General features: G+C 39.8%; 1 pseudogene; it reads right to left on the bottom strand.

Annotated features, from left to right (window-relative positions):
- Positions 1-3,582: 3,582 nt before the first annotated feature.
- Positions 3,583-8,833, bottom strand: LOC131235480 (auxin-induced protein 5NG4-like; annotated as a pseudogene).
- Positions 8,834-10,218: the final 1,385 nt, after the last annotated feature.

Raw genomic sequence — 10,218 nt, 5'->3', positions numbered from 1 at the left:
ATGGACTCGAACTTGGAGCAGCTCACCTTACAAGTGGAGTGGATGTGGGTCCCACACACAACAGTTGTACACGCCTGGCCCACCTGATGAGTGGTACTGGACGTGGCCTGATAAATGTACTCGATGTTGCACACGCGTGCCACCTTGGCACATGTGCCAGAAATTGTTAGTTGCTTGTCCAGCTCACGTGGCTGCTTAGAAAAGATTATACAGATAATCCATCTAACGGATCATGCTGACGATGCGCAACTGTCTGAGTATCACCACAGATGATCTGATCCATCCCATTCGTAGCTTTGAAGAAGGCTAATCAAGTGGCTAGGATTGTCCCATTTGTGTAATTTATGTACAGGGCTGGGCATGGCCCTGTCAGAGGCTAGCTCAAGCCCAATCCATCCATTGCCATGGTGATGCATTTCCTTTGTGCGAGTGGGGCCATGGTTCAGTGATCCAGACCAATCGGTATGATGGGCGCCACCACGGGTGAATAGCAATCCCCACCGCTCATCCACCTTTTCTCGGTCGAATGTGATTTAACACCGTTTCATTTAGTGGGCCATCATATAACGAAGAGATGAGGTGATCCAATGTTTAACTTCAGCTGTAAAAAGGACCATCAAAGCACGTTGCCTTAAAACTCCATGATTCCAATGCACTCTGATTATGAGAAATCAAAACTCCGTTACACGTAGATGTTATCGTAGCCGTTTATTTGCAGGATGCAGATTGACAAGTTCATGAATCTTATGCTTGTCATGGTCCATACAGAACTGGCCCCACATTGCATGATTCCCCATCACAAATTTTAAAGTATCATCTGAAATTAGCATGGGATCTCATGTGTGTACCGGTTTCATTCATAAGGGTGTCTTATACACTTCGGATACAATGGTTGTATGCATGGCCAACCATGATGGGCTTACGTGGCTGCTTTGACAGATGATCTTGACCGTCCATCTGACACATCCTGCAGAGGATGCGCAGCTGTCTGAATATCACTACAGACAATCCTATCCATCCGATTGATACCCTTAAAGAGGACAGTTAATCAAGTGGCTAGGATGAGCCCATTTGTGTAACTTATGTACAGAGCCGTCACTGGGCCAGGATGAGGTCTGTCCAACCCCAGCCCTCGTACTAAATTCTAAGCCTGAGCCAACAACGGGTAAAACCAAACAGGTCCAAGCCCGGCAAATGAAGATCATGCACGCTCAAACGTGTGCCCGAGCTCGGCCACCCCCTTTCATGTAACATCTGGGCTGTTCTTCACAAGTGTCCCAAATTTTTATGGTAAATGACTAGAATGCCCTTGAAGCTCCAAATGGACAGGCCAAAACGGGCTGACATGCCCTTAGATGAAGCCCTTGCCCAGCTTAATTAATAAACATGCTTAAACTAGGTTGGTCTAACCCAGCCCAATTGATAAACATGCTTAAACTAAGCCCGGACAAGCCCTTTAAAAATCCTACCTTTTCTCCGCCGCAACTATCTCCGGGGGGAGATGAGGTAGCCGCGGTGGAGATGAGTTAGGATTGTTAACACAGCTTGAGTGTAGAATTCTAGCATGGGCTTTGGCAGTGACCCCTGTTTCCCAGCTAGGCATTGGTCTGTGCTTGAAAACTTCTATAGGCCCTACCATAATGTATGTGTCTTATCCACACTATCACTCTGTTTTTCCAGCTCATTTTAGGTCATGAGCTAAAAATGAGGCACAGCCAAATCTCAGGTGGACCACACCACCGAAAATAATGTTGATTGAACACCCACCATTAAAAACTTCACGGGGTCCACTGTAATGTTTATTGGGTGAAGAGAAAACACGAATATCAGCTTAGATCCAAAACTTTCATAGCTCCCACCTAGATTTGAATCTACCTTAGTTTTTGACTCATGATTTAAAATGACCTGGACAAATGGATGAACAGCACGAATAAAATATATAGATTATCATCGGCCGGTGGAGCTTTTTCAGCACCAATCGGTATCGAGCTTGATACTGATGGGTGACTACAAAATCCACGTCCTAGAATTCCAGCAAGTGTCCAGTCAGAAGTGGGACAGGCCCAAAACCGTGGGGAACGGATTGGCTACTCCCCCTGCCACCAGCCCGGTGGCTGCAGGTCAGTGCTCTGTGGGCCCCATCAGCCCGGGACAGGCCCAATTCGAATCAAGCATGCTCAAAACTGTCCAGCGAGTAATTTTGAATTTCTTCTATTTTCTCCATCAATCAAACTCCACTTTCAATTGATCAAAAGTGTAAATAATAGTTCAGACAGTTTTCTCTTAATTCTCTAACTTTCTTAATCACTTAACTTCTGATCAAATCTAATGAAAGGCCACTCGATTTATCGGAATCTCTGATCAATTGATCAAAAATCCTCTTATCCTTTACTTTATGTTACACTTGATCAACGGTCTTCTTCCATAGAAGTACTTGATTCTTAATGATCTTTAAACTTGTGCTCTTGAATTTGAATTGCTCATCTTCATCTCCTTTAGGCGCATTGTTTAGATCTTCTGCCCCTAAAATCAAGCTACCGAACTCCTTGAATGGATAAGAGCATGCAGAGCAAATGGACGACCTAAACTATTTTTTGCTCGGTGAATTTGAGTCACCAAACCGTACTTTTAACCTTCCATTTGATATCCAACAATTGGCTAGTTAGAATCATTGGATAAGTGTGATTTTCTGGTTTGTCTCCATCCACAATGAGCCCAGTGATTTGGACGGTTTGGATTGACTTGCATGTATGGCACTGGTATAAAAGAGGCATCATAACTCGAGACATGGTGATGATATCACCATACGTTTGTCCTTCACCTTATTGCCAAGGTTAACCACGAGGGCTAGACTCCTATGCCACTTATGCACCATTTAAAATATGGTGACTCTTCAAACGAACACATGGCATAGTCATGCTGCAATCCAGACCATCTATACTGCTGACCCAACTATGGATGGAGCATAATCGAAGAATTGCACTAAGAAGATAATATTAACCATCTGATTTTTCCCTTTGAAATTGGCCCGCTCGTTATTTTACTTTTAACCATCCATTTGACAGCCATTAATCAAATGGTTAGGATTTCTTGATTGGTTTGATTTTAGATATACGCTCCATTTACCACGGGACCCACAAATTGGATGGTCTAGACAGCTGTAAATCAGCGCCAGATGTAAGGAAAATGAATCACCACCATTTTTCTATATGATGCAAAACTAACATAGGAAGTCTAGCTCTAATTACAAAAGCAACATGGACCCAATCATACAAGGCTTAGTTGTCCATCTCTAATATTTATAATATAGACTCCGTGCTTGTAAGCAATCTTGAATATTCAATAAAAATGTTAGATAGAATTATAGATTGTGGGACCCATCTTTCTTGACTTTGAAAAAAGAAAAAAGGTTAAGTGGGCCCCACCCACCATAATAAATATGAACCTTCCGACCATGAACTAAAGCCTTCAAATCTACATTTCATTGAGATAGACATATCTTTACATGGCTGACATAATACACTATTTCCATGCATGTTGGAGTGCTGAGATTATCTCATACATATTAGCAAGACAAATATCTTTCTTTTTAGATCTTTCAATGTGTTTTTTTTTTTTTTTTTTTCTGAATTTTGCAACCAAATCTAGTACTATTTTAATCATTTTAGAAATGGTCTCTCTCTCTCATGCAAGATCATCAACAGCTGCTCTATCCTTCTGTGAATTCTCTTCAAGGAGATGCTTTGTCAAGCTCTCTCCCTTCTTATCTTGTTTTGAGGCCTTCTTCTCTTTTGTTTTTCCCCAGATCACAGAATAAAGGCCCACCATTATGAGAATTGCCCCAATAATCCTGCAAGAAGAGAAAAAAATCACAAAATGATTAAAGGGAGAAATATTCAAACCCTTCAAATAATACAGTACTTTGATTCTATCTCCATTGAGGTTTAACCGTCTACAATGCAATGTGTGGGGCCCACATTTATGTATGTATGACATCCAATCCGTCCATCATGTGCACCCCCTAATGTTCTCCTTCGAGCCCAAACATCAGATTAATCCAAAACTCATTTGGACCACACCTCAGGGAACATTTGGGATGGGGAACCAACCATTAAAAATATTCCTGATTGTGTTTGGGTTTGGGGCCCATCGTGCTTTGTATACGCCATCCAAGCCATTCAGAAGATGTGCTCCACCGGGATGAATGAACACCCCCATACATCAGGCCATTCCAAACTCAGGTAGGCCACACTGCGTGATTTTAGAGGTTTTAGGTATGTTTTTACATTGAAAAGTGCCTAAGTGATGATTATATGCATGTTGTAGCCCACCTGAGTTTTGGATCAACCTGATTCTTTTGAAAGTAAGGTAAGCATGAGCTGTCACAAATGATGGATGGATTGGATGTCATGCACATATCATGGTGGGCCCCACAAATTTCCTTGTAAGGTAAGCTTAACCTACAGCTTTTGCAGTGGATCCGGCCTCATTTCTGTTCTGTATCAAGAGCCATAGTACTATGTTAGTTTTGCGCCATTTAAAAAATGGTGGTGACTCTTCCAACGTGCACATGCCTAGTCCAATCCAGACCGCCCAGATCCTGTCCAGACTGTGGATGTAGCATAATAAAAAATAGTATTAACCATCTGATTTCCCCCACAAATGTTTGGATCACTCCCTATTTACTTTTTAACCATCCATTTGATAACCATTTATTGGATGGTTGGGATTGCTTGATATACGTGATTCTTAGAGATATACTCCACCTATGATGGGACTGGATAGCTGTAAATCAGTGCTAATTTGAGGAGGATGAGTCACCATCACTTGAAGATGGTGCAAAACTAATATAAGAGTCTAGCACCTATTCTATAGCATTTATAAACAAAAGATCTACTAAGATTACAAGCATGGTACATGGGTGAGATCTGTGCCGTTCAGATGGATCCCACATTGAACATGCCCTTAAAAATCAAATCAATCCGCTCATCACACAAGCCACACGTGCACATCAAAACTGGACAGTTGAAATGAATAGACCAACGGTCCACATTCAACATTCACATGCAACCCACCAAGTGGGCCAACCAGACTCATGTACACAATGGGGTCCAAATGATGAACGGCTCTTTACAAGAAAAACATACCCTCCTGAGTATAACTGATCGCCAAGGATTAGAGATGCCATGATGGCTACAAGGACTGTCTGTACAGGTTGGAAGACAGCAACAAAGAGAGGGCCACCTCTGTCAATGCACCATATCTGAAGAGAAAATGAAATACCAGATGCAACAAGACCCTACATAAACAACCCCAAAAAAAAACACAATACAAATATATCATGATATGGTCTAATCCAAACAGATTACTCCAAAAAAAATTAAAAATGAGGTCAGAGATTTTTGGATAATTACAGCATAGAGAATGGTCAGAAATTCCCCTCCTGAATGAATTTTCCAATGCTCAGTGTCTGGTTCTACAAATGCTGCTATTGCCAAGAACTGGATTAATCCAAAGAAGCATGTGAATGAAGTGACTGATAGCCGAGCTGGGTACTTCCTCAGCACTGGACCCTGTGAAACCATGCATACATACATGAATACATTCTAAGGTATACATACATACATGTATTTTTATCCATGTACATACATATAATATATGTAGGAAATACTCCAGTGCTCTCAGAGCAATTAATTTATACTGGTACACCGTATATCGATAGCTCAAGTGGTAAACTGAGTGGAAGATACCTCGTTTCAACACCGAGGTCATGGTATCGATTCCCCAGTGGGGGTGGCTAACAGTAAGTGTGAACTGACAGTGGGTGTACTAACAAGCTAACAAAAAAAATAATAATAATAATAAATTATTGTGGTCCTAGTTGCATTGGGACACTTGCAGTCTAATCCATCGACCCATACTGTTCATAACAAATAACCATCCATACAAACATGAGTATATTGTTCCCAGTGGTGTGGCCCACCCGAGTTTTGGATTGGCCTGATTTTTTGGATTCATATATGGTGAACATGATGTGCATGGCCCACTTGGATCCTACATAGAAATCATGGTGGACCCCACACATACGCTGGAAAATATGTGATCATTTCTCATATATTCGTGCTTACGTGCATGTATTATATGTATGTAGATATGAGTAGAGACAGGATTTGGGTTAGTGAATGACCTGTAACACTATCCAACCAGACCATGCAAAGCAATTCCCAAGAAAGTAGAGGCAACCCAGTGTCCAGTTTTGAATTTTCATTGAAGAGAGAGAAATGGATCCTTCCACAGCATTTCCTAATGGGTGTTGTGATGAGTGGTGAAGAAGAGGTGGGCCCTTGCAGAGTGTTATGATGGTGGCACCTCCTACACATGCTATGGTCCCCACCACCTTGGCCACCCCATCTCTCCTTGTAATGTTAACTTGCTCGAGCCTGAGAGAGAGAGAGAGAGAGAGAGTCAGCCTTGAACAATCCACATATATAGAAATACTGCATGCCCATGCACATTGCACATGTGGCAAATTGGTGATCATGTGCATGATCTAGGCCATTCATTGCACATGCCCCTCTACAAGTTCATCAGGCGGGTCATAAATGCACACATCTTACCCATCTAAGAGTGGACCATTGTGACATGGAATGGATCGCAAACTCGTTCATGACTCAGATGGACTAAAGAAAAGAAGATAAGAAGAATCGAACACGTTCAGTATAGTTCGACTGGTTGACTAATCTGGTCAATAGGTCAATATTCAGCCAAAAAATTCAAATTGTTTGTTGGCCTGGTTGACTAATCTGGTCAATAGGTCAATATTCAGCCAAAAAATTCAAATTGTTTGTTGGCTGATTATATCTATTTCGACTAGTCAACAAATCTTGTCGGCAAGTCAAAATTCTACCAGAAATTTCAGATTGCTTGCTGGTTGATTTCTGTCCATTTCGACAAGTCGACAAATCTTGTTGATAGGTTGAAATTCAGTTCGACGTGTCAAAAGTCACAGAATTTTTAGTTTAAATTTCTGAACAGTTTTTTATTGTTTCGACCGGTTGACGGGCACTGAAAATTTGCACGATTTTATGAATTTGTTTCCTAGTTTAATTAGAACTATTTAATTATGTTTTAAGGCTTATTTATGGTTATTTAAAGTATGTTAAACTCATTTTTATTCAATAATTCATTTAATAAATCAATTTCCTTAAAAGTTTTCTTATTTCTCCTATGGATTCGAGGTTTTCTCTTATAGTTTCAAGAGAGCCTTATGAATTTAATATAGTTATTGATTAAGGAAGACGGTGATCGACCTCAACACATCCTCCCCTGCATCACATAGTTTAATTAAAAACTCAACTCGATGCACCTAAGTTGATTAACTTGATCAGATTTCACCAAGGCGGGAGAAAAAGTCAACAAAGTCAAAGTCAATCAAAACTCATTTCACCAAGGTGGGAGAAAAGTCAAATTCAATCAAAACTCGAGAAAACCCTAACTCAACCCGAGAAAACTAAGCAGAACTCAGACAAAACCTTTAAAAGAATGGACAAAACTCAACTTGGCACAAGTGGACATTATTTACATATTTCTTATACTTTTAAATATTTAATAATATTATTTTTTTAAAAAAACTCCAAAAAAACTTGTATGAGATTTTTGAGAAATTAACCCGCCGGAGTTTTTGAGTGACTCAACGAGTCAAGTTTTATATATCCATTTTTTGAGTGGGCCGGGTTCGCCGTTGGGCCCACCTAGCTTGCCATTTTAGCATGTGTGCCACATGGGTTCCTAAGAAGAGCTTCCAATTACCTTAGAGCAGCGGCCATAGCAAATGTGATTGCAGGAACTGAGTTTTGTATGGCAGATGCAAATGTTGGAGATGCATAGTACAAACCCAATAAATAGAATCCTTGATTAGCAGTTATCCTGAAACAAAATAAGAATACCATAAGAAATGCGACCCATAAATAAAGAAATTGATATCTACACCAACCCTTCTTGATATAAACACCCTCTTCTTTCTACTTTGGTACTCCAATAGTGCATGCATGGTTGCACCATTGTTGTAGTACCAAAATAGATAGAAAATGGTGCAATCTGTCAAAAATAGTGATTCCCAAGTAAGCATTCCATTTCAAGTGGAAGATTCCAAACATGAAAATGAAATCCTCGAGGAATAGAGAATTGCATAATTCAATTCGAATTTCATTATTTAGTTAATTAAATTTCTATGAAAATGTTAAAAGGTGAATGGTCAAATAACACACTGTCTCTCAGAACATGATCATTACATGAAAATCTACATTTAACAGGTTTTCTGGAAAATAATTTTATTCATTTTTAAAGGTAAAGCTAGGAAAATTAAATTAATATCCTTCTTTCGTAGTTTCTTAAATAAAGGAAGAATATATATATATATATATATATATATATATATTCCTCTAAAACATTAAAATCCATCCACGATAAAAATCTTTGAACTTACCCACATAAGGCAAGACGGAAGAACTGAACTGAGAGGTGGCCTCTCTTTCCTACAAAATCAACCCAAATCAATTTAACAAAAATCAATGAAAAGAAAAATCAAACCTCATCAAATTCCAATTGAGGTCAGATGCTACTTACTTCTCCAAAACATAAGCAAAAGGGCCCAACAAAAGCAGTGCAACGATGTTTCTATAGACAGGGAAAACCACCTTACTGACACCCATGTTGAGTGCAGTCCTAGAAACTATGTGAAACCCAGCATAGCAGCATTGGAGAGCAAGCATTGCAAGGTAGAGCTTCATCTTCTCAGGCACTGCTAACGTTCTCCCCATCTTTTGATTTTTGGTCTTTGAGCCCTTTGGTGAAGGATGAAAATGTGTATGGTACACTTATATTGATTGGAACGTGGAATATTATACCATGCATGATTTGATACATGAGGGTGGCAAGTCCATTGAGAAGTATACTTTTATTATAACTATATTAAAATATTCCAATAAATGTTGTATTATATATGAGAAAAGGTAGTGTGCAACTACTTGTATCCTAGTTATGGTGCAACTAGTTGTGTTTGGACGGTTGAGATGTCTGATCATCTATCTAGACCGTGCATGGAATCAGACCAACACAATTTTTAGATGAGACAATTTTAAATTCACATCAGCCTGGTGATGGTAACAGTCTAGAATTTTTGCCTTCTTTGTTATGACTGCTCGGTTTCCATTTCATAGGTTAGGTTGGTTACCGTTGTCTGATGGAAATGATTCTTTGGAACAACAATCTATCCAAGGTGGGTCCCAGAAAATAGATCATTTAGACCGAGGATTGGAGGTATTTTTGTTATAAATGATCTTGACCATTGATTTTGCATGATCCTGATCAGATAGCAATAGCATCCAATTGGTGTGAAACTCACGCAGTCTTGTATAAGACCTCAATGGACTGAACGGACGGCCAATATTGAATATTGGATGGACCATGTATCCAACTAGTTGCATGTGATCTTTCTTCATTGTATAAATCATATCTGTGTTTTATTTTATTTTGCATGGCTTATGATCTTTCCGTGATTTAATTTCCATGTTGACAATAGAATTGGATTTTGGGTGGGAGACAAGGTTCAGTTAGAGCATGTTGGCCAGGTCGTACAATCAATTGTGAGAGAAAAGCCATCCCCCCTTCCCAATCATTGATCATGGTCCCACCACACCTTCTCTCTTATTTTCTTTTCTGCTGGCCCACCTCTCTATCTTAATTTTAAAATGCTAAATGGTCCAATGTATGTGAATGACATAAATGCCCATTGAAATTTAAACACTAAATGGTCTTCTGGATTTTTCCAATTCCGAAATTTTATTCACTACTTCTCTCGTTGCATGGTAACATTGGCATTGCATGACATTTTGTCTACCGTCACTGTCCCAATTGCACCACGTCAAAAACGAAGGAGTACCACTTTATGTGAATGAGATCCACACCATCCATCATGTGTTCCACCATGTTTGGAACTAACCCCAAAAATCATCTCAGGTGGGCCACACCACGTGGAACACGTTGGATGGGAAGCCCACCAAATAAAACCTTCCACACTGTATGTCAGGCCCACCATGGTGTATGTGTTCAATCCATATGACATGCCCCACTAGGATAAAGAGATCTCCGAAAATTAGGCAACTCCAAAATTACACAGGTGGATCAGACCATCTGAATTTAGAGTTTTTTTAGCAATGA

The sequence above is a fragment of the Magnolia sinica genome, chromosome 19 (genome assembly GCF_029962835.1).
Source record: "Magnolia sinica isolate HGM2019 chromosome 19, MsV1, whole genome shotgun sequence".
Classification (NCBI taxonomy): domain Eukaryota; kingdom Viridiplantae; phylum Streptophyta; class Magnoliopsida; order Magnoliales; family Magnoliaceae; genus Magnolia; species Magnolia sinica.
This window is presented reverse-complemented; position numbering and strand designations above follow the sequence as displayed.